The following is a 24,772-nucleotide window of genomic DNA, read 5'->3' as shown; positions in this document are numbered from 1 at the left end:
AGACCATTAGTGTGTATTTCCTCTGAACTCTGCTTAAAATAGTTCATCAGTTAAATCTCAGATGAAGAAGTTAAAAGAAAACTGAAACTCACAAACAAAAGATTATACACTAAATATATTCTGACTGAATTTTACTTCTGTTCATTTTAGATTACACTGATAAAATAATCTTGTCCTTCTAGATGCTGTACTTAGCTTTAGGCCAGGCTTTTATAACATTTGTTTGGCGGTGATAAATAATTAGCATTTAAAATTAAACCTTGCCATTCTGCGTTGAGTACTTATTGATACAATTCAGCTTGCCTGTGTTTCAACCTCTGACCATTTCCTGGGTAATTTCTATTTAATTTTGCATTCCATATCTCTCTTGACCTTTGAAAAATATCTTTTCTGACTACCAATGCAAACCATTTTCTTGGAGTATTAACCACTTAATTTTCCAACATAGACAAACTATTAATTTCCACAAAGCCCTATCCAGATGTTGAGTACAGGTTAGTGGAAACAGGTAGAAGAATTTTGTTTAAGCATAATAAACATGTGCATGACAATACGGTTTTTCTGTGACCTAGTCTTTGAGAAACTGAGTCCTTCAAATAAGTCATGCTGTTCTGAAAGGACTGAGTTATAAGGGAACTTGTTTGAGTGACTTAGGCTTTTATGCTTAATTCTCTCTGGGGATAATGCTGGAGACTCTCAGTACAATTAAGGGAAGATTAAAAGCTCAGTACAGGCTTATTTTCTCTCTTCTTTCTTTCTGCCAATACCCTTCAAGCCTGTGTCCTCTCCAGAAGCATGAAACATTTTTTTCAAAGGCCTTTTTTCTTTCTGCCATCATTTCTTGGGCAGTTTTCTGGTATACATCTCTCCCACAGATTTATGAATATGGTTTCTCTTTCTGCTTTTGTTCCTGCTAGCATTTAATGCCAATTTTGTTGATCTCTGGTTAAGAGTTCATTGTTATTTCTCCTTAGGTTGGTCTGTGACATTCAGACCTTATTAGATAACAGTTAGGAAATAATTCTTGCACTGTTGAGGTTGATGAGAATTATGCCATAGCTCAGTATTTCTTAGCACGTTTGCTCTGCAGAGCTGAAGGAGCGAAATGTAGTAAAAGTGTATACAATTAAGCAGATACGTCTGAATATGCTGATGGAGTAGATCTGATTAGTGAAAAGGTACCCATTTTACATGATGCTTTATCAAAGAAGAGCTACACTTCAATCTGAGTATGTAATGGCTGGGGCATTTACCTATGCTGTTGCTTTGGTATGGTTGAAAGATTCTGTGCTTTGATATTACAGCAGAAGTTCACACCAGTACTCTCATTTTTGCAGGTTGTTTCTGTCTGATGTATTTACATACATCTGTCGTATGGAGTTGCCTTATAGAGGATGTTACCGCTATCTGATCTCATATACAAAATGTACCTTGTGTCATTTTATTCAGAGACAGACTTTTCCTGTTTTAACAACAGCATGTAGATTTTTCTGCCTTTTAACCTTTCTGAAGAATTACTTGATATGACTTCAGAAAGTGATGCATACTAGTCAGCCCACAAGTAGTGATACTTGAATGGATTGTTGTCAAATTTGTACTCTAAAATCATGTAAAGGTGTGAGGCACAGGAAATCCTGGAAATGCTTTGAGACCTACCAATGGTAGGAATACGGATTTTACTACTGTAAGAATTCTCTAAGGGACTGATTTTAGATGGACACCCATACTGTTAATCCAAGTATCATTACAGAATGGTGGGTGAATTACCTTTCCTGGTATCCATTAACTGCACAATGTCTTTGGATGGGAATTGAGTTAATCTGTATTGAATAAGCTGTAATGAATGGTTGTGATATCCAGAAGCAGACCATGAGTTGTATTTTGCCTCCTTATTTAACAAAATAATTCATACTACTAGTATGATTTTTATGCTTTATAATGAGTGAGGAAATAGTAGACCCACAAAAACCAGCCCTTGTCATGCTGTTCTGTTGCAAATAGTTTCTGCAGGGAGATGGAGAGGTACTTCCTGTCTCCCTACTCCCCTGAGGGAGAACAGTGGCAGAACTCACCCTTTGTGGTAGTATGTGTATGTAAAAATAATATCAAATGTCAAAAAAAGAAATAGTGTGATTGACTATTTATTCTTTCTTGTGTTCAGCTAATGCAAAACCTTAGCATGTTTCTTCTGTCCTTGACAACTAACATTTCTGTTGATTTTTTTCCTTTTAAGTATACCTTTACTGCTAAGACTTGCGCTTCTTTATTTCAGTCTACACATGCATATCTTCATTATCTGATAATGCTATTGCCATGTGTACAGTTTAAAATTACTAATTTAATATGCTAAAGGGCTTTATGCAGAAGGAAAATGCAACTCTTACTTTGAAAGCTGTTAAAGTAATAATGAATGCTATCTTTATATTAGATGTGTTCTTTTTAAATGAACATTTTTAAATGGCTTGCTTTGTGTGAGTAGAATTTGCTATGAGATGCCCATCTGACTGTCCCCAAAATCAGATTGCTTAGCATGATAAAAATAAATAGAAACATCTATGGAAGTTAGGGTACTATAGAAAAGAAAATCTCTTAATGTTGCTTGTAAAATTTTCAAACTGTAAGCAGGTTATGTGCTTCACTACTGCTCATGAGTGTGCTGTGTTCTGTAGTGGCACCTTTATCTTGGCATTTTTACTGTCACAGCAGTGCTTGTCTATTTATGGTAGGCATTAATCACAAACTGCCACATAAGAGAAGTGGAGGGAAGATATTTTTCTCAGATATTCTGCATGGTGAGAGAGCAGTGGCATGGAACAGTATTTGGAATCTCAAAACAGGATGGTTCAGTTCCATTAAGTTGTTTACTTTTTTTAACAGTATCTAGAAAGGCACAATATTCTTAAGCCAAACCTGTCCACTTATACTCATATCATTGCAGTAATGGACAGTAGAATTTGCTGTGCCTGTGGCATAAAGCTCCACATACTGTCTTCTGACTTTTGCTGTAACGAACACCTGCTTATTTCAGAGAAGCTTATAAAGTGCCCTTGATAAACTGTTTACGTGTTGTAAAAAAGGACCATAACAGCATAGCATACTGCATAAATAAAAACCTGTTGTGGTTCCTCCTCATCATTCTTATGTCTGACTGGTTCTGTCCCTTCTTTTGGAACTAAAATGAAGTCTTTATTTAATGAGATCTTGATTTCCATTTCTCTCACGCCATCACTTTCTCCATCTCCCCTCCAGAGAGCTATGGTATGTTCTCTAAAGTTTTGTCTTTGCACATTTTAAGTATCCATGACAAATGGCTCATGAATGGTTGCTGCCTTTGGAGAAATATTCCAGAGTCAAGTGCATCCCATGCTACTGACAAATTTATTCTCATTTCCCCTGCAAAATTTTTTGGAGTTCATTCTTTGGTTCTTGTCTGTACTGCTTTCTTGCCCCTCAGGTCATTTCTCTCTGTCTTCAGTACTTATATGCTTCCCTATTTGCACACTGTGGTCATGTCTATGTTTTGTCGTAACAACAAAAAATTTTACAAAATTACATGTCTGTTCTCAGTTTTCCTGAAATGTCATTGTGCTTCTTTGTATAAGCTCTCTGGAAGACAAAATGATATCTTTCATGTATATCTGGAGCATACCTAATCTGATGTTTGCTGCCAGTGTTACATGCCAGAATTTGATAATTGTGAGATAACAGCATTTTGCTATTGTATTAAGAAAGACTGTCACTGTAGTTGAACTTACTTAAATATCTATACAGAGCTAGAAATGATGGCAGTGGGAGGCATGCTGTATACTCCAACTATGTTCAGGATTATTGCTTCCTAGACTTTGCTCACTCACTAGCTCTATGTAAATGATGTCTCCATTGAATTTTTCCAAATGGATCTTTTCCTCAGCATTGCTAATTACCGAGAGACTTATTCATTCTATTTATTTTTTGTCCAGTGTTTTTATCTTGTCCTTATTTAGTGTTTTCATAATATGTTATCAAGCTGTTTATTCTCCCTTTGAGATTATGAATATAAAAAAACTCAGAACCCAGCCCTTCAGTACTTCTTTAGACACCTCCCTTTTTGTGTTGCCATGTTTCGTTATCTTTGATTGCAGTCATTTAGCCAGTTGTTAATTTGCATGACAGTGCTTCTACCCAAGGCATTATCTTTTTTTAAGATGAACTATGGCTATTAAATATTTTACTGATACTAAAATATGTGACAGCTCCTACATTGCTTTCTTCTACTACTTGAGTGATTAAAAGAAAAAAAAACAGCAACCCACATGTAAAGCCTCCAACTCTGATTAAATCTGTTTTGCTGCTTTACAGATTTGTTTCTGTTAACTATGAGTGAAGACTTTCTGATCCAACTGTAGCAATGTTTCCTGCTTCACTCTTGAAAAGTAATTTCCAAGTATTTTTGGGTTTATGCTAATTGTAAGGTACCTTAGGACATGGTGCTAGATACAGCCTGGTCTGAATTGAAATGATTAGTGATGGTAAAAATAATGCCATCCATGTGGATTGGATGGAAAATAGTGGAAAATTACTGCAGTTCTGGTATTGTAAAGGTCTTCAGAATCAATTGTGAAAATTCACTCCCAAATGAAGGGAAAAAAGTGTATTAGAAAATAAGGTACTGGCAAGGATATAAAATTCCAGTTATTTTTCTTTTACTCACCTGTTTTCATTTCTTTCCCGAGTTATTCCTAGCTGTGCCAGGACAAAATTCACCACAGCATAAACTGGTGCAACCTGCATTCCATTAATCTTTGGCATATCTGCTAAAACTTAAATTAAAGCAAATTAAGTTTTTTATTGGCACTGCCTCACAATGACCCTTTGTAATAATTATTGTTCTGCTACATTTGCCCCTCTGTCAATACGTACATCATTGAATAAATACAGAATATAACTTCCAAATGTTTTCTTGTGAATACTGTTGGTTACTCTGTAATATGGTAAGTATTTATTTCCACTTGTTGCACAAAGTTTCTGGTGTTTGTGGAGTATCCCTTTGTGCCCATGTTGCAAGAAAGCATGAAGAGGAAGGAGTGACCTTAAACTCGCCTCCAACTTTACCTTTTTGTTTCGTGTCCCACTTTGTTCTCCAGTCCAAAGCTGACTGGCTAACTGCTTAGTAGCAGCTAATCAAGGTCAGGAAGATAAAGCAGAAATACAATAATTATACACCACATTTTGCAGAAGCTGCAACATTCAAAGCATGCACAGTTGATTTCAATGACTAATAGAAATTATTTTCCATCTCCTTCTATGCAGGATTTCTGTAAATATTCAGGTGAAAGTATATTGAGTAAGTTCATTAGTGAAGTGGGTGTCAGTTTCTTCCTCCAAGTAACAAGTGATTGGACAAGAGGAAATGGCCTCAAGCTGCACCAGGGGAGGTTTAGATTGGTTATTAGGAGAAAATTGTTCACTGAAAGGGTTGTTAAGCATTGGAACAGGCTGCCCACGGAAGTCGCTCTCCCTGGAGGCACTTAAAAGATGTGGCACTTAGGGACATGGTTTAGTGATGGACTTGGCAGTGCTTACCAGTTGGACTCAATGATCTTAAAGGTCTTTTCCAACCTAAATGATTCTATGCTCAGGTGTATGATTGCTAATGTTGTGCTTATCCCTGTGATGTGGCTGAAACAAGTAACTTTTGTTTCTTTGTCAGCTCAACAAACCTGATGCTTTTTGGCCATCTGATTACTCATTTATGCTGCTATGCAGTAAGACAGTTTATAACTGTCATCCTTTATTTCATCTGCAACCTGTAGTCTGAAAAGGACATTTCACGACACTGACACTACCATGCAAGTCAACATAGGGACATTTTGAGAAAAGTGAGAAAGTCAGCTTCATTGTAACACTCCTCTTCTAAGGAAAGCATGAGGCTGATGTTAGCTATACAGAAAGATAAGATGTAGGCTTGTGCTTTCTACCTATTCAACTTTTTCTGGTGATTCTCAGTACAGTATTGTTTGGCAAGAGTGTTCTGGAGCCCATAGGACAACATATAATCTCTTCTATTTTGTTCTTAGTTGATTGTTGCTCCTTATGTAGCCCATGTCGTGGTCTGTGCAGTTTGTACCTAGTAGACTCCTCTGATTTTTAGGGATCTGTGTTTGAAATTACATCTCAACATTTATTTTGAAAGAAAGATCCCCATTTTTCTTGGTTTTCCCTGCTCTTTTTCTTGCAGAGAGCCCTTGAAACGTAAACTGGATACCTGGCGTTAAAGCCTTCCTACTGATTTATTTTCCCTAAACATCATTGACTATTTGGTCTTCTATTCACTAAAACCAAGGCTATACTAAAATTTTGCTGGCAGGATTGTGGGGAAAATGTCAGTGTTAGGTTGGGAAAACAGGTTTTGTGTGGTATAGTTAGCCTAATGTAGGGCTGGTATAAGAAATAGTTGCAAAAGAGCTTTTGCTGGCACAAATTGTATTATCACTAGGATAATTTGCTGGCTGAGGTTAAAATGTAGAGCAAGTGCTGAGTTGGCCTTCTGAAACTTGTAGTATATTCCCTTAATTTTTCCATGTCGTGGCAATGGTACAAGGGAGAAATGGGCCGTCACTGGTTAGACAGACTACCAGTTCTTCCCTGGGGAAAGCCTAAGATGTGCCAGCTATTGTGCAAAAGGCAGGTCATATAAACCTGTTGTTGAAAATAAGTTGTTTAGCAAATTTGATAAAGGCATTTAATTTTACCCTCTTGGTTTCTCCGTATGCAAGGTGAGAAGGTACTATATATGATTCCTGAAAGCTTTTTGATGATTAAGTAGTTGAACGTGCTATAAATGTTCAGATGTATCATATGCAACACTTACTTGAACACACAGACTCTCAACTGAAGAGACTGCCTTTTACTGCACTTTCTTGGGCCTCAGCATGAGCAGCTAGGTGCCCTTTCTGTGATGGGACTCTTGACTGCGGCTTAAAAATGTGTGTGGGTGGGGTTTTCTCGTGTGTAGCTTTTGCAGGGTTTTAGATGTCTCCCAGAAAATAACCTTATTGATTGTTTAACCTCCAAAATTCTTTCTGCCAGTCTCAGTCAAATATTTGACATTTTAAACAAATCAATTACTAGCATAAATAAGCACTCTGGATATCGTATCCGTGGTTTTGAGAACATGCATTTTTTTACATGCATGTTTTTATTTGTTTGAAATTACAGTGGGCTTGGAATCAAGAATAAATTAGAAATGCATTTATAAGTCTTCAAAAATAAATAATCTTTCCTGAGCAACACTCTCCTTAAAAAACATTTTGTTCTTTCATTTTCCCCCCAATTAGCTATCTTCCCTTTTAGTAAGGTTTTAATGTGGTTTTTGCAATAGAGAAGTCATGTTTAATTAAAACTTACTTGCATGTTTTCAGTTACGGTTGATAATTTGTTCAACTTTACACTTCCAGTTGCCTTGAGTAATTTTCTGTAAAATACATACAATCGATAGGCATGTTTGAAGTATTAGTGTGTCATTTGCATAGCTTGTATAACATTTCAGCAAACCACTGGGGCTTAGGAAGTGCAGATGATGCTTTTTAGCAGCAAACAGTGATACGATGGCTATTCTTTCTTCTCTCAGTGAAGTTGGTTCCAGTTCTTCCAGCAGGGAGAACTGGAAATTGTTATCAAACCAACATGTTGTTTCAATAAATAACTGGGAACTAAGCAAGTGGGCCAGCAGTAATGTTCATATTTTTGCTTGACACAAGTGAATGCAGATTGATGTTAATTCTTGCTTCATGGCCTCGTGTAGCATAGCAGAGAAAATACATACTAACACATCCCAGTTGGTATATGTCAGAACTCTATCACAGATAAAGTTGTTGTAATTTTTAGCTGCTGGAGATGAGATGGTAGGAGGCTTAAATTTTATTACAACCATGTATAAAACCCACTGTTTGTTTGGTCTACTAAAATAAAATCTATGGTTAGTCTTTGAGTGGAACATAGTATGTATGGTTCTGCTCACTCATGTTTAGAAGAGATGAACTCAGAGTGGGATAGGTGCAGAGAAGGACTACCATGGTAAGGGAGATGGAGTGTCTATTTCATATGGCAAGACTACAAGAGTCTTGGTTAGTCTGTTGATGTGAAAGGTGATAGGGAATAAGATTGCTGTCTATAAATGCAGAAGACCACCACTCGGGGAATAACTTGTTAGAGAACAGTGCTTCTCAGAAGCAGGTGGGTACTAACACAGTTTAATCGTACATTAGAAGTTTCTTTCTAACCATCAGAGCAATGAGGTTCCAAATCAAACTTCTAATGAGAGTCTGGGGGCAAAAAAATACATGTTTAAAGTGGAGTTTAATTCTTTTTTTAGTTTTCTGCATCTACCTGCAATAGTAGCTCCAGTGCTGTTCCTACATCAGATTCCAGTATCTTGGCTAAATACTTTTTTCCCAGTACAGCAAAGACCTACATGAAACCATGGGGTCTAAATTTTAAGTTCTTAGTGAAATGGTGTCCTTAAAACTGATACTGCCTTTAGAGTTGACAGCACTTCTCACTTTTGTTTGCCACATCCATGTCATGCTCCTTTTTGTTGGTAGAAGCTGTTGGGAAGTTCAGTATCATTCTGTCCCCTCTCTAATGTTGTGAATCTTGAATTCTGTGGCACATTTCTCCACAGAAGGGGAGGAGCACTCCTAGCTGGAGCACTGTTGGCAGAGTAGCACCATTTCTTTTAGGACACTGCCCTGAGGCATGACGGTTGGAATTTGAATTTCATCCCCAGAGAAGGCAACTGAAGGTAGAACTAATGCTCTCTGAGTGAGTCCAGTCCTGAGGAGGATTTAAAGCCAGATGGAAGCACAGAACCCTGCCTCCATCTTTCTTGAAATGGAGACCTTCAGGTCTTTGAATGTGTGGTGGTAGGCTCCTATCATCCACAGAGACTTCTCAAATTCAGGGTCATAAGAGGCTTACTCATGATGTGCAAGGAGCTGCCTGAAGGCTGGGAGGGCATGAGGTTGAATGTATGTCAGCTCTTCAGTGTTTCCATTTAGCTAGCTGCTGGCAGCTCAGCACTGCGGATGCCTTGAAACTTTCTTCAGGTACCTTTCCTCAGTAGATTCTCACTCTGGCTTCTGGATGCCCTTCTGTAGCCACTTATTTCATTCCTTATCAACAACACACAAAAAGAGGAGGAAAGCTGGGGAAGCTTGAAGTCATGTGCAGTCCCACAACTAGCTCTAAAACTGCTTTTGTAGCAATTCTGTGCTAATGAGCATGCTTAGCTCTTTGCTACGTTCTGTTGCTGAGGTTGCTGTGCCTCTGTGGCAGGTGTAAAAATAAGTATCTGTAAAATCCAGAAAGCACTTTGAAATGGATGTTGCCACATTTTGCCACAGTAGGTTTTCACATTAGACCAAAAATAGCCCCTCTTTGTTTTAGGGTTTACTATAATGAGTTAATTCTATTTCCTTCTTTCTTTTCTGGTTTCCTGTTTAAGACACTCCATGTAATGTTTTCCTCAAATGAATGCTGATAATAGAGAATAGGTCTTTATGAGTAGCTGAGACTTTTCTGCTATTCAAATATTACTAATGTTTAAGCAGCACATATTTCTTGTTTAATATTCAGGTATGGCATTTGTTGTTTAAAAACAGAGAGGAATACTTCTGTGATCAGGAGTAGTGGCTAGGAACAGCAATGATGTGAGTCATCTTGACAGTGAGCAAACTTGTCAGAATGTTCACATTTTCAAGATGGATGGTCTAAGACATCCATTTTTTCCTAAATATTTTTCAGAGTCCTAATGAAAATTTAAACAGCTGTGTCTCATGGTGTCTTGAATTGAAAAGACCATGAATTAACAATTGCATTTTAATGCTAAAATACTATTTGTTTACTGGAAAGTCAAAATAGTAACAATGAGAATGTCAGGTTCTTTGTAATACTTTTAATAGCTGGATTCCACAATCCCATAGTTTAAAAAATGTAATCTTAAGGAGAAAAGGGAGAATTCATAATGAACACATACACTATAAGGCACTGAAATAGTTTTTAACCAAATGAATTTGTATGTTAAATAGCTTTAATGTATAAGGTACTTAGGGCTTATGAAATAAAGCAAGTTGTTTGCATTAACTAATTTTGCATTGTCTACTTCTTTGGAATAAACTAGAATTTCACAATGTGCATATAATACATTAGTGTTACAAATTGAAAATCCTATGTTCCTGGCTGAAAAGTTGGTGTGTTAACAGCTGCCTCTTGTCTAGGGCCATCTGCATAGGGTAATATTCCTTTAACAGAATAAATCACAAAAAGACTATAGCAGACTTACTGGAACCATTATTCTGTATCTCTGACTACTGTTCTTGCCAAAGGTATTAAAAAAGGAGGGTCAGTGGATAAAAACATGATATTTGTGTGTTTCAGAAAGAAAAAAAAAAAAATTGTTCTACACTCACTGGCTCTTTAATTCGGATTGCCAATGATAATGCAGAGTCTACTGCTAAAGAAAGGTAGGATGCAGAAGCAGAAACATTAGTGCTAATCTGCTGCAGAAGGACTAGATAAATCAGCACAGCTCTCATACATCACTAAGAGAGAAGCTGATTGCAACTTGACCATGTGCCTAAGTGGTCACATCAGCAACAAGCACGGAGCATGGATAAAAAAACTAAAATGTACCCTTAGGGCTACTTGCTGTGCAGGACCTATAATAACATATCAATGTAAGTTGAAGATTTCATTATTTTTTATTTCCTTCTGTTGTGATTATTGTTTACAAGACTGTATTTTTATTTTGCATAGATTTAGGGGAAATATAATGAAGTATATACTAAGCAGATAATAGTTTGATACTATTTGTCTGTGAATAATAATGGGCTTTATTACTGTGTGTCTCAACATAGTTCTTTCTTTGAAGATGTTTTCATTTTTAATCCTAAGTCATGTCTTAGAAATTGAGTAAGGTTTTGGGTGAGATTGTAGTGAGATCTCTCTTAATTTCTGTTATCTTACATTTCAAAATGATTTGAAAGACAGAATGCCACAAATATATGTATGTATTGTACCATGAGAATTTTTGCATGTTTTTATTCTTTCTGTTAAGAAAAATGTTCATAAAGAGTGATTTCTCTGGACCTTTTTATTTCTGAATTAAGTGCAGATGGTAATTTTCCTACAATTTTTAAAATTTGTGCAATTGTTTAATTTAATGTCACTTAAGCATCTGCAAAAAGGGAAGGCAGGGGTAAGATGGAAACTGAATAAGCATCGATTGCTAGTCTGAAAATTAATTTTTAAAAGTTTTTGCAGTAAATCTGATTTCAGTTCATTTTTTACTAAATTAATTATTTAAATTGAGGGTCATGTACAGCAAACACATGTGTGAAACTATCCTGGGTAACCCACATTTCCTGCTGTATCAGACTATAAACATGTTGGTTGTAGCTACTCAGGAATACCCTAATCATAGAATTCAGAGCAGAATGTTTAAATAATGCATGGGAGAATAAAAGGGAAAGGTGGAATTTCACTGTTCAGATATTAAGGTGGTGCTTTGCTCAAAGAGAAAAAATACGTAATAAAATCTACTGATGTGGAATTTCAGGCTTTCTCTCATGGCTTTAGGGCATGAGGCAGGGAAGCCCAAGACAGGTCTTGCTGTGCAGTCTGAAAGTGAGGGAAATTTGGAAGCATTTCTAAAAAATAAAAAGAATAATGTTTTATTTATTTACTTACTTTTAGGGAAAGATAGGGGCTTCAAGCAAAAATATGAAATGAAAAAGGAGTGAAGGATGCTTCAGTGATAGGAACTTGTGAAAATATGTGTACAAATACATTTGTTTTATAGTGTTGTAGATATGACCAAATGTAATAAGAGACTTAGAAGCAGAAAAAGCCTGCATGTGTTTAGTCTACAAATGGCTTATTTTTGTGGCAATTGAAAAATGTAGGGATAGTTGTATGGCAGTTGTCCCCTTCACAGAGCTAAAATACTCAGAATGTGGGCCAGTTTCTTGTGGGACAGATACTTTGTGTAGGTCTTAACCAAAACAAAAGTTACGGTTTATCTATTAATAGTTACAACAAGAATGATAGATGGGAATGGAGAAGGGGGAAGATAAAGCTTTATGGCAAAAGGTTGCTCATTCTACCCAAAAGAATATATAACTAACCTGGCCAACTGGCAAATGAAATGTGGACCAAGTGGAGAGTTTATTTTTGTACAAATATGCATATGCAGGATCATACGGGCTCTCAGTTGTACTTAGCCCCTGAAGCTGAATTCCCGTTGGGAACCCACAGCTTTAACAGTCTGACTTATGAAATAATAAACACATAAAAAGAGGCAACAGGAATCCAAGAGCATTGGTGATTTCTTTGACCTTGTTAATACATTGGGTACATTAGCACAGAAGTAAGTTGTAAACTCCATGGCAAAGATTCCTATATTTTTGTTCTGGGAAATATTCTTCTTTCACAAGTGACACAGTAGTATAATCAAATCTGGCTTCTCTTAATGGAGTTGAGCTTCTGTTGGTAAAATAAAGGCATCCTTTTTTTGTGATTTGTGTTTATCGGAACAGCAGGAGATGATTCTGATTTACAAAGATAATGAAACAAGTAAGTGATTTTCTTTCTTTTTTTTTGTAACTGGACGCAATCTGTAAAGATTCCTACCAAAGTTATATCTGAACAGTTAGAAGTGCTGTGTCTGCTAAGATAGTCTACAGTTGAGTTCATATTGTGATCTTAAAAGAAACACTTGCTTCTGTGTGTTTCTGTGAAGTTTCATAATGCAGTCACAGTTAAAACTAGGTGCTAAATGAGTTACACTGCATATGACAGAACTTGGACTTAGGTTACTGCTTCTTTTAAGTTTCATTTTTAGTTGAAGGGACTGGAGACTGCTGAGCGCCTTTTGTAGGCTGTTTGGTCTTGGATGCAGTTTCCATTAGTCAAAACAAGGCACATCCTCTAGAGTGAAATTCAGAAGTATCTGTTTATTATGCTGAGTGTTTCAGTGTTATCTGTAAGCTCTTCCACTAGACTGTTTTTTGTCTCGTTTCCACCTTCAGTTTTAGGCGATAAACTTATGCTAATTACAGTTTCTTGTACTTCAGAGAAAAGTGTGCTAATGGACACTAATCCCTGCACTTTCAGAGCTGCAGGGGGCTCACTGATGCCAATTTCAGTATATTGAATTTGCTTATACCTACGATATTCAGGCAAACAACACACAAAATATTCTTACTCCCATTGAGTTTAATGGAAAAGCTCCTATTAACCAAGGTTACCAAGGCAGGGCCTGAGACCTTAAAGCAGCATGAGCCCTATGGTGGTATCTCACACAAAAAGGCTGTTCTGAGAAAGATACCTGAATATAATCATAGGAGTTCAAGCATTTCTTCTAGTTTTCTGTCTACAAAAGAGTACAACTTCGTGGAACTGGAAAGACTGGCCTCTGCTATCTGTGTTGGTCACAAAAGAAAATTGTATTGTCCCAAGGACAGGGCCTTCAGGTCCTGTGATATCAAAGGAGAAAGTGTATTGCTGTAACAAATATGTTGTGTTTCCGTCCTGAAGCTTACCATTTCTGTTGGCCAGGACAAGGGGTGACATGGCTTTCCTTCTTCCTGCTCTTCCTTGTCTTTTCTGGGCACTAGTCACATCTGATAAAAGGAGACATCATTTTGCAACTACCCCAAGAGACCTAAGAACTGTAGATCTTTAAAGTATGTGAGAACAGTTCCCATCTTGCTTTATGCATATGCAGGCCTAAGAGCCCATTGATTTCTTCCACAAGTTCAATAATTGCTAATCCATCCACTGAACTGTCTGGAATACTCCATAGGACAACCAGCAGAAGCTGGCATAAAATGTTAACTCACAAGCTACAGTGTATAAAGTAGCCACAGATCAACTTGCCTAACAGCAGTTACCTGCTGAAGTACACACAGAAAATTGTGATAAATGACTTTGTCCTCAGACAGTGTTGCACATTCTGTGAAGACAATACACATGGTAACTGTCTCAACAAAGTGAAGTCTCATCCTAGTATTTTCTTTTAGGGAAACAGTGACTTTCTGGAAAGGGCAAGAGAATTTTACATGTAAGTTAAGCGAAACAGTACCAATTACAGCTTACAAGAAAAACAAACTTTTATAACTCAATTGGGTCCTCTAACCAAATCTTGGAACCTGTATGGAAAACCATTTAACAGTTATAAGCTGTTACAGAAGATCATACCTGGAAAGGAATTTCCTTGGTATTTCTCCTTCTAGCTTTCATGTAGTTTTCCCAGCCTTGCTAAATGCTGTTTCTGAAGTCCCTTTCTTCCAGAACCTAGTGAACTGCATGGTATCAGACTCTGCTGGGGCACATACAACAATGATCTCAAGCCGGTAGCTCCTAAGGACAATGACTCCTCTGATCTTTCAGTCTTGTTTAAGGGAGACTTAAAATGAAAACATGTTCAAAATGGGATCATGCAGATGGATGTCTATAACTCTGCTATTCAGTGAAAATTATAGACTCCTAATTAGGATGACAGTGTCTTGTGAAGTTCTGTAAAGCTTTTAATAGTTTTTGTTACCTCTCTTTTACTATCCTGGAAAGTAAATAGTTACATATTGGATAACCATATGGATGATTTGTTAGTGTATTTTAAGAAGATTGCTCACATGGCTCCGAGCCCATAATGGCAATGCCAGGATTTTTATGTACTGAAAATCTCAACAAATAACTAAAAAATGGAGGGAGCAATCACTGAAAGGAAGAGTGAATGGTAAAATGTAGAATCAATCTTTATCATCAGTGTCTGAGATCAAGGCCATGGCAGAAGTATAGTGTGACTTCTCCTGCTACACTTGGGGCATGTCCCACTTAGCTTTCCAGTTTGAGCTGGGGAAGCAGTATGGGTGTCTGTTCCTTGTTTCCGGTCACAGCACTAGGCTGCCCCTGCTCTTTTTAAAACTCCATGTTCCTGTGTCTGTTTTTTTTATTTCCTCAGTGACTCCAGCTGAACTTCCTAGCAGAAGGGGTGGAGGCTCAGGTTGCACTTTTCATCAGAAGTCCATACAAACCCCATTTCTCAACTTACCACCTTAACATAGCAACTTCTTGTCATAACAAGGCCATTGAATAACCTGACATTTTCCTTGGGTAGGTGATGAGTGGTGGGAGTAAGGAGGGAGGCAGAAAGAAAGGTGTGAAGAATAATTCAAGGAAAATTCTCGAGGGACTGAGTAATTCCTTCAGGGAGGTGTCTCATCATTTTTGTTTGGTGCTTGAACGCTGCTTATACAATTTATACATACACTTTTAGGCTGTTCAAGTGAAAAATGACCCTATAATCTAAGTCCGCTCATAGCACTGTAAATGCAACCTCACTGAAGGGAAGGAACTGTTTGAAACACTGACACTGTCATAGTTTAGTAAGGATTTATCATGATTTGTAAAGCACATAATTCTCGTAACGGGAAAGCTTCACATGTTTTAAACCCTGGCAATTTTTCATCCAGCGAAGAGATTTGAGAAATACCCAGGCAGCAAGCCTTTTCTCAGATGAGACCGAGTGGGTTGTTTTATATCAGGAGATCCATTTCCTACTTTGCTTCCTCTGCCAGAAATTCTCTTGCCAGAAACTCTGTCATTTCAGCTTTTATCTTTTTTTGAGGGGAATGAAGTTAACCATCCCAGTATCATCGCCATCACTACAACAAAAAAACCTGCAGACAGTGGAAGGCTATGGAAAACTGATAATTGGACACAATTGCAGATTTCCTCAGGCCATGATAAGCAGTAATAAAATTGCCAGCTCCATTTTGCATTGGGGAGATATTTGGTACAGATCTATGCCTTTAATATTAAAGTAATCTGTGGACAATTCTGAAACAACAGGGTAGCAAATGTTTTGTTTATGTCTTTTACTACATTTGCTGTATTGCCACATATACAATTAACTGTTGCAGCCATATAACTATGTTCTGGTACTGGATCCGTACCTTTGAAGGAACACACAGCACAGGTTAGATTTTTTCAGGAGCTTAAAAAAGTTAAAGGTAATCATGAAAATTTTCAACATTAGGCTACAGTAATTAAAACTTTGTCCTCTTTAGTCTATATATATATATGCAAGACCACATATGCAAGGACTTCCCCACTGAAACCTGCATTTGACAGAGAATTTGATCAAGAGTATTACCAAGCAAGCAAGCTGGAAGCTTTAACACACATAAGACGGTGTGTTTTTTATACCATGTGATAACAGTGATTCTGATTGCTGAGTTCTTTATGAATAGTATAAGTTAGTAGAGAGTATTAGTATGGAAGTGTGGATGCTCAGCAGTCAGAGAGACCTCTCTCAATTTCATTTGTTGCTTTTCATGTCCGTTACTGCTGTGGTGAATGGCAGCATTCCAGATTGCATCAGAGTCAAATGTATTATTCTGCAGAGTGATGCTTTTCTGAGGAAGAGAATATCCAGGGTCCAGGTCTGAAGGGTTTTTTGCAGTTTTGGTGAACTCACCTGAGAAGAACAGTCAATATGCAAGTGTAACTGCTGAAAGTCTGTAACGTTATTTTCTCTGTATGTCAAGAGGCAGTCAGTGAATGCTTACAAAGGGTTTTTTTTGGCTGAGGAGTAAAAAAGCATAACTGAGGAGACACTGTGCTGGGGGTTAACATGATGTATCACTTCCCCCCCCCCCCCCCCCCTTTTTTTTTTATTTTTCAAATTAATATCTGTAGTGTGCTAATAACTTCAAAGCAATGACGAATAAAATGGTTATTATCTTTGTTGTACATGCATTGTAGCCAATTTTGAAAGTGCCTAGCAGTTATCCAAAAGATTCTGTGACATTTAGACAGCCGTGGTGATAGTAGTGGTAGTGGTGCAGGGTGTCAAAAAACAAGAAAGTTGAACAGGAGTGACGCACATACTTCCTTAAGGAGCTGGAGCACTGGAAGACTAGCAGAAAGTTGTTAATGCAATAATAGATCTCACTTCAAATAGAGAGAGCAAGTGAATAAAAATACAAGCCCACTCGCATTCTTTGGTATCTGAGAACATTTGTACCCAGTGAACATAGTCTTGAAGGCACTGATATGGCTTTTCACCCCAATATGCTCTCCCTAATTCACTGTAGTTTTACTCCCATATGTATATAAAGTCCTCCAAATAAACTAAGCACAAAAATCCTCTGCAGAAAGGATTTTGTAAAAAAGCTGGATGTTAATGCTCTAAAGGAGACTAGAGTATCTCATGGGATTAGTGAGTAGGTGGGAGGAGCCAATTGCCTCAGGCATAGCCAAGGGCCTTTAATTCCAGCTAGTCATTAATCCCCCTGTAATGCCCTATGCTGATGCCACAGTTCCTGTTACAACACAGAAATAGAAAGCTGACTGACCTATGGACTTTGATGGGTTATGTTAATCTTATAATGATTGCTTATATTTCTAAATGCTCATCACTACAGCACTGGACAGAGTTTCCGTTTGTAAGCTTCATGTCTTTCCAGAGAGTTAGTGCTTCATTTGTTACTCATAGGAAGCCTGCAGTGATGTTATTGGTATTCCATTCTGTCGTAGCCTTTAAATAAATCTTGAAAACATTATAGCCCATATGAAGTATGCTCTGTGTATTGAGTCAAAGTACTCTCTAAAAGTAATTAGTATACATATTTTCATATCTGGAGAAAATGAAAATTGAACATGTGGTTCCTTTACTCTGTGGTTGCCATGTAAGGCAAAGTGTGGTTTAAGTTGCATTTGTTTTAGGTTTTGGTTTCATTGTTTTTTTTAAAAAAGTCCTGATATTTTAATGATTTTTTTTCAATACCCAAAAAAAGGGAAATAAAGGACAGACTAGTTATAAATCATTTGGAAGCAGCTGCCATCACATGCCCTTTACATGCGCGCTTATGTACTCAGCAGTACACAATAAAAGCATTGCTGGGCAGATCTTAAAGTGCAGGAGGAAAAAGTTCAAGAGCAAGAGACTGCCCCCATCTCCCAGCTTAGCAGATCATGTGAACACACATGACTCTAAGCAGCACAGAGTTTAGGTAGCAAACAACAGCTGTGAGAATTTCCAGAATGCTAGACTTGTGTGCCTGTTTAAAATTTTCTCCTAAAATGTTTTTGCTCAAGAAAAAAGCTATTAATCTGACCTTTACATAGAGTCCTTTTTTTGTCAGGGATCCCAAAGTGTTTTACAGATGCAGAGATTTGGTACTGACATGCACAAGTCAGAGGGAAAGTTAACAGGCTGACTGCACCATGGTTGCAAAGAACTTTGGCAATGCAGAAAAATGACTGACTACAGGTGGGCTTCACTACTACATTCCCTGAAAGACCATACAGCAATACTGCGTAGCAGCTCAGGTCGGGAAGTGTGGGATACTTTACTCAGCTGAAAACATAGGTGAGTTAACAACACTAGACTGTACGAGAACAATGGTAAACTGCTTTAAAAAGAGAAGAGGCAGCAGCTGAGCTCTCTATAATTGGCACTTGTGGTGAAAACATAGATTGTATTGCTGAAATGTGAAATTCCAGCATTACATTGATTCCAGGAAAGAGAGTATGAGGTTGTTTGAGGGTTGATTTAGAATAAATAACCACGTCCTACAGTGCTGTCTGTTCTCATTATTTACCCAGCTGGGCCTTGTTTAGTTTATAAATTCAAAATCCACTACAGCAGAGTGTTGGGGCATATTAGAACAAAAAAGGAGGCTTAGGATAGACTGTCTTTTGGTATACTCAAAATGTCTACAATTTACAGAATATGTTCATAGGAGAAGTTGTACGTAAAGTTTAGCAGTGGTAGGATGGTAGAAAGTTAGTATATGGATATTTTTACCACTTCTTGTATGTGAAATCTCATTACCCTTGTAACTGTCTCATAGACATAGAGGGAGAAGAGCCTAAAACCAAAGTTCTTTCATTTTAGAAAGACTAGTTGGAATTCTTTTACGTTCAGTTATGTTTGCTAATTCTAACATTTGAGCACCTTTCCTTGAAAACTAGCGTTTTTCAGAATGGGTGTTTTTCAAACCCGTTTTGTTATTCCTTTTCCTTCCTCTGACTTTACTGTTAAGTTTGGCTTGCCACTATGCAGGAGGAAAGATGAAGGAAGGAGGAGGTGGTAACCCTCTTTGCCCTGCTTACTACCTGTTCTCCCTCTTTCCACTGGCACAAAATAAATTTTGTACTGTTTACAGAGCTGTCAGAGACAAAGAGGGGTGGGAGGGAGGAAGAGGACAACAGAAAAAGGTAAGAATGGGAAGAAACCTTTGCCCTCTGGAGTCATGGTGAGGTAAATATGCATCCATTCACCCATCTGAGAATGACTGTAGTGTAAATTAGATCATTTTAGTGCATAATGAGAATTTACTCTCCTACAACTGGGAATTAGCTAATAAAGTCTTAATTCCATTTCTCTGTGACCCAAGAATTTTTTAAAATTGTACAAGTTAAATGATGAATTAACTCAGCAAACTAGTCCCTTAGAGATGGTATTTACCAGGTGAATCAGGGGAGCTGACTGATGTAATCCTGATCTTCCATGAAGGTATGTATGCGGCTTTATCAGGTACTCCCTGATGGCCTGGGCAGTCCTGCAGAAACCCACGGGGGGGATTGTGCTAGCTGGCGGTGTATGCACAGTACTGAAAAATTCATGTGGAATTAGGGGTTTGTGTCTTTATCCCAGAAACCTGAAAGTAGTTTCCTTTGATTCTTTTTCTTAGCAGATCTCCTGTCTGTTAGCTTTGATGATCTGTGGGGTCTGAAATATTGCAGACTTATGTTTCAAAGGTTGTTCTATAGGTAGGAGTATTTGAAACCAAAGGGAGGATGTTTGGAGCTCTGTGTGGACCTAACTCAACAGAGTTTAATGTGTGTTGGACATAAATGGAGGTCTGCAGTACCAGTACATACAGGGATGACTGGAAACCACTGGGCTAAACCCATCCCAAGATAGTAGTGACTTCCTACTCCCTGTCTAAAATGTTCCAGAGAGGGACAAGCAATCCTTATGTACTGTTTCCAAAGAGACATGTCACAGCAGTTTGATGCTGATTTACTGCTATTTGAATTATCTGGTTTGAGTTTCCTTTTTCTCTGAAAGGACTTTTTTCCAAATATTTTTAAACTTCCTTCCTCATGTTTGTCTTTTTTCCAGATTCCAAAATTAGATCAAGTCACATTTCCTCATGGAACTTCTGCTGTAAGGAGGCATTGAGCTTTTGCAGCCCCTAATCTGAAGGTGCCTGCTCCAGTGGATGACCTGCGCTGTCATGCACACTATCCAAAAACAATTGGACAATGGCAAACTTTAAAAGTTAATGCATGTCCTGATTACTGTCCCATCCCCCTCAGCTTGTGATTTCTGACTCTTTCTTGATGTCGCTGAGTCCTGTTTGTTGAAGGTACTATTTAATCCATGACTTGCCTGCTGCATTCTTGTTTGACCTGTTAACTGTTAAAGCAAAGAAGCTATTTTAAGAATGGGCTTGTCAAAGAGGGAATGTCTCATCCCTTCAAAGACCTCTAAGGATTAATATTTGATTAAAATGTGACTGCAGCATCAAAATGGGTGCCCTGTGTCTTTTTGTAAATGAATGACTAGTAAACTTGTGGACTGTCTGGTTTTTAATTGGCAAATTATTCAGTGAATGCTTCAGGGGGAATTGCAGGGGAGGGTGAGGAGTGAGTTGATTTTTAGATAAATTAATTGCTACTTTTATTCCTAGAGATAGTCTGAAGATGACTAAATCCCCAGATGTATCCAGAGATGCAGTTTAAATTTCCTCTCTGGAAAAGAGGAAGAGGACATGCCCTAAAACATAGGCTAACCCCCCAGGCCCTGACTTGTGCAGCCCCATATCAAAACCAGGAGGTTGGGTTTGTGGTCATCTTAGTGGTGGCTGTACATATGACCCAAGCAACTGCCGCACTATTCTTTTTGCCTGCTTCTGTTTGCCTGCTGCTTTCTTTATGAATTTCAGTGAATGTCTACTGATAAAATCTGCTCTCAAAAGGGCTTGGAGACCAAATTCCTGTCCATTTTCATATTCTGATGGATCAGAAGGACAGCCAAATCTTTAGATATGATTATGTACGCTCTACAGAAGACTCTAGGACAGTTGGTACAGAGAGGGAAAATAATGGGTAGACTTACTGTATAGTTACCTAAATACATGAGTGGATAACACTGTATCAGTCTACTGGAAAATACCATGGAAAGGGGTATCAGGACAAGGAGAGAAGCATAGCTTGAATTTGTTTAGTTTTACTTTTGAGTTTGTAAGTCTTGATAGCACTTTGTAAAAAGAAGAGACTGTCCCATTTGATATGTATGAGTTTGATGTTGCTATCTTTGCTTCTCTAAGTAATGTAATCCGATGTAACAGCTCATTAGACACAAAGGGCTCCAGAAGCAGTCTCTTTGAGTATGCCTCTTGCTGGGTCAGCGTGGGGCTTCTGCAGAGGTCTTTGACTAACTGTCTTTCCTTGATAGTTGGCTGCTGACTTCATAGTAGAAACAGAATAGCAGAAAGTATTTTGAAATGAAAGAACAAAGCCCGAAGGGCTACTTTTATTTCCAAAGCACTCTCTTTCAAACCATAAAGCTTGGTAGAAGTGAGATGTGCGGGCAGCCTCTAGTACCTAGATTACCCCTGCACTGTGGACAGGCCACGGAGTAGTGGTGCCAGCTGCAGTCAGAGACTTCTTTCATGCTCAATGATCTGGAAGACAGACAATTGGGAATGGTTGATTAATATGGGTATTTATCTTTATACAGCTGGAGACAATGAGACATTCCATGCAGATTCAGGGTGGATGGGAGTCAACTTTTAGCTTTTCTCAGTGGAAAAGGGGCCATTATTTTTAGTGACAAGAAAGACTATACAAATAGATCTTGAATCACCTTAATGTTACATTTTTCTTTTTTGCCTGATGTTAATTAAATTGCTTCAGCGAGATAGTCTGAAATGCAATATAGGGTGGAATATATGCAATATATACGTATGTTTGCATCTTCTTCATTTCCATTGCAAGACTGCTAAAATTTTATATAAAAGATGTAAACCCAATTTGTTGTAACATTGGAAAGGAAAACCAAGTGCTCTATTGCTTTTTTAGAGTTTTATAGAGTGCTTTGGTTACTTTTGTAAATGCCTTAACTGATCTTGTGTGGAAAAATGTGGCTATTTTCTCATGTTACAAAGAGGCAAATATTGCCTCAGGATTTGCCTTGCCCCTTTCTGGCTATTCTTTCTTGGCTTTGCAAGCAATTTCATAAAGTCCCAAATCTGTTCAGTGCTCCCTGTTCACAGTAGGCCCCCCTTCTCAATTTTTGCAGACCTGGCCAAGAAGGTGACGTGTTGGGCACAGGAGCAGGAGCCAACAGTTGGCAGGGCATAGGCCATTGTTGCATTGAATGCTTTGTATTGTGGTACCACAGCCAACAGCCATGGGATGCATGGGAATGTGTGAAGGGATTGGATGTAATCTGGATTTGCTGTGATTCTTTAGAAAGGGATTTCCAAGAAAAGAGATTTATAGACAGAGTAACATCATGCATTGCCACTCAATATCATCAATGTCTAGTACAAAGCTTTGAAGCTGGGAATACACATAATTAGATGCTGTTTAAGAATAGACTGCATAAGGAAGCAAAGATGGTAAGAGGGTTGCAAGTGGGTGGTATTGAATAGCTGCATCCATTAGTGATTTGAACTCCTTGAAGAGTACATTAGACAGAGTTGTACCTGAATGAAAACTTAGCATTTAAGATCTTTGTTGAAGTAGGCCTTACTATGTTAAGGGAAAAAGAACATTTCCAAAAACGTTTTGTTACAAATTTATTTATATTTTCAAGGTTGAAAAAGATGTAGCTGCAATGACTTATATAGCTAACATAAAAGTCTCAGTGGGTTAATTCCAGGTGCATTCCTCTCTTAGGTCTCCCTGATTTTAGCCAGTAGCTTCTGTTTTACTAATATTGGTGACTTCTGTCACTTCTTAAGAGGACACTGAAGAGCAGGAATGGGTTTTCCAGTGATCTGCAAGATATATTTTGAAACATCACAGAAAGGTTTTGAATCTGGGCTGACCTTATTTGTGGGTAGCAATGTCCCAGACATGATGGACTGGCTGTCATCATATTTGTAAGGGCTGGAAATTTCTAGGGTTGGTCATACAGCCTGGTAATGAGGCATATGCAGTATTGCCTCATTCTCTTTAACATTAACGGTTTGAACTCAATACCAGCTATATGTATCATGTACCCTTGTAATTTAAATTGTAATGGTGTGCAACAACAGCAATAGCTCAGTGAAAATGTATTTAGAAAACGATGCACATGGTAGATTAAATTACTGATCTAACTGGAATGTTTAGACTCCAGGTATGTCGTGTTGAACTTGGACAGAATAGAGGCCTGGGAGAAATATATAGTCCCTGTAATGCTGCATTTTTTTAGTCATAATGGAATTGTAACTAAAATTCCTGCTGGTCTTTGACTGATGGTCCTGGCCATCCTATGTGCTTCTGAAATACAGTTTACCATAACAGAGTTTCTCCAGCTTTCACCCAGCTTACTCACAATAGGGAAAGGTTTTCCAGATAGCCAGGGAAGCCGTGTCAATCCCTAGTTACCCTTGTGCCCAAGCTCCTGTTTTTTGTGCCAGCTTGCTTGCTTACCCATAGCCATATTCATCTCCCAGGGAGACAGTGCTGGCTTGTCAGACTGCAGTTGCCCTGAACAGCCAGCATAATGGTTCAAATTAGGGCAGCTGTTTTCACAAGCTGCCTCTGACATTAAAGGAAACAGAACTGGCCCAGTGCTTAGCACTTTGGAAAAGCCATCCTCTTTGCAAAAAGCATTTTAATTCTGAATAAAACATTGGGTTGGCTTTTAGCTCATGAATAGCACTTTATTCCACTTCAATAAATATCAGTACCGACAAGTAACCACATCATGTCATGACCTTACCTAAGTGTATGGCAACATTCCAAGTTAATTTTGGCTATTATTTCCACAAATGCTTAGGTGAGGTTTTCGTAGGTATTTGATTCCTAGTTTGGCAGTGCTTTTGCAGGCACAAGGGCTGTAAAACAACCTGACCAACTATCAAGGCTCCATGGACTAGTTCTGGCACTGAGAGTATCTCAGGTGCTGCCTTCCCAGACTCCTCCTGAGGAGTTTACTTCTTTGAGGAGCATGTGACAGTTGAGTATTGAAAGACAACTGAAGAGCTAGAATTTTATGGGAAGGTTTGGAAAGCAGTATTGCTTTATTAACAGTGAAAGTTAAAGCAATTAAAAGTCAGTGGAAGACAAATGCACTCTTATCCTACTTGTGCTCTCCAGAGTCCATGACGAAGGGATGTCTACCAGGGTGCAAACTGGGAAACAAGTTTTCTTCTTGCCTCACCTGGCCCCTGATTCAGGCAGTCTGCTTTCTGCTTGAACAACTGAATGAAACGCCTTGGACAACAGAATGAAGCTTCTAATGCTACTGTAAGATCATTCCCACTACAGTCCCAACCAGCAGTTGCTTGGCCTTGTTGTGTGCTATCATTGCAAAGATGAACTTCTCATCATGGTTCCCCTTTTTAAGACTGTATTTGAATAGAGGGTCATCTTCATTTAATAACTCTCTTATTGGAGTTGGAGGCTTGATAAAGATAGTTCATAACCTCACGTGGAAGCCCGAAGTTATCATATGCTCATTGTGGGATTGTTAAGAGGGCCAGCACTTAGGTAACTG

General features: G+C 38.2%; 1 protein-coding gene across 6 annotated transcripts in view; it reads left to right on the top strand.

The window, feature by feature from the left end:
• The window catches only part of RAPGEF4 (Rap guanine nucleotide exchange factor 4), a 209,043-nt gene that overhangs the window by 83,471 nt on the left and 100,800 nt on the right, over positions 1-24,772 (top strand). The window contains exon 1 of one of the 6 annotated variants that reach the window (XM_080399587.1): positions 1,014-10,715. The exons of 4 other annotated variants lie outside the window; for them this stretch is intronic. The gene's annotated coding sequence lies outside the window, so the exon portion shown is untranslated. Of the gene's footprint in view, positions 1-1,013; positions 10,716-12,413; positions 18,416-24,772 lie in introns of those variants that run through there. One more of the 6 variants, XM_080399588.1, reaches the window with a different exon arrangement.

Source organism: Falco punctatus (genome assembly GCF_963210335.1).
Source record: "Falco punctatus genome assembly, chromosome: 8".
In the NCBI taxonomy this organism is placed as follows: Eukaryota; Metazoa; Chordata; class Aves; order Falconiformes; family Falconidae; genus Falco; species Falco punctatus.
This window is presented reverse-complemented; position numbering and strand designations above follow the sequence as displayed.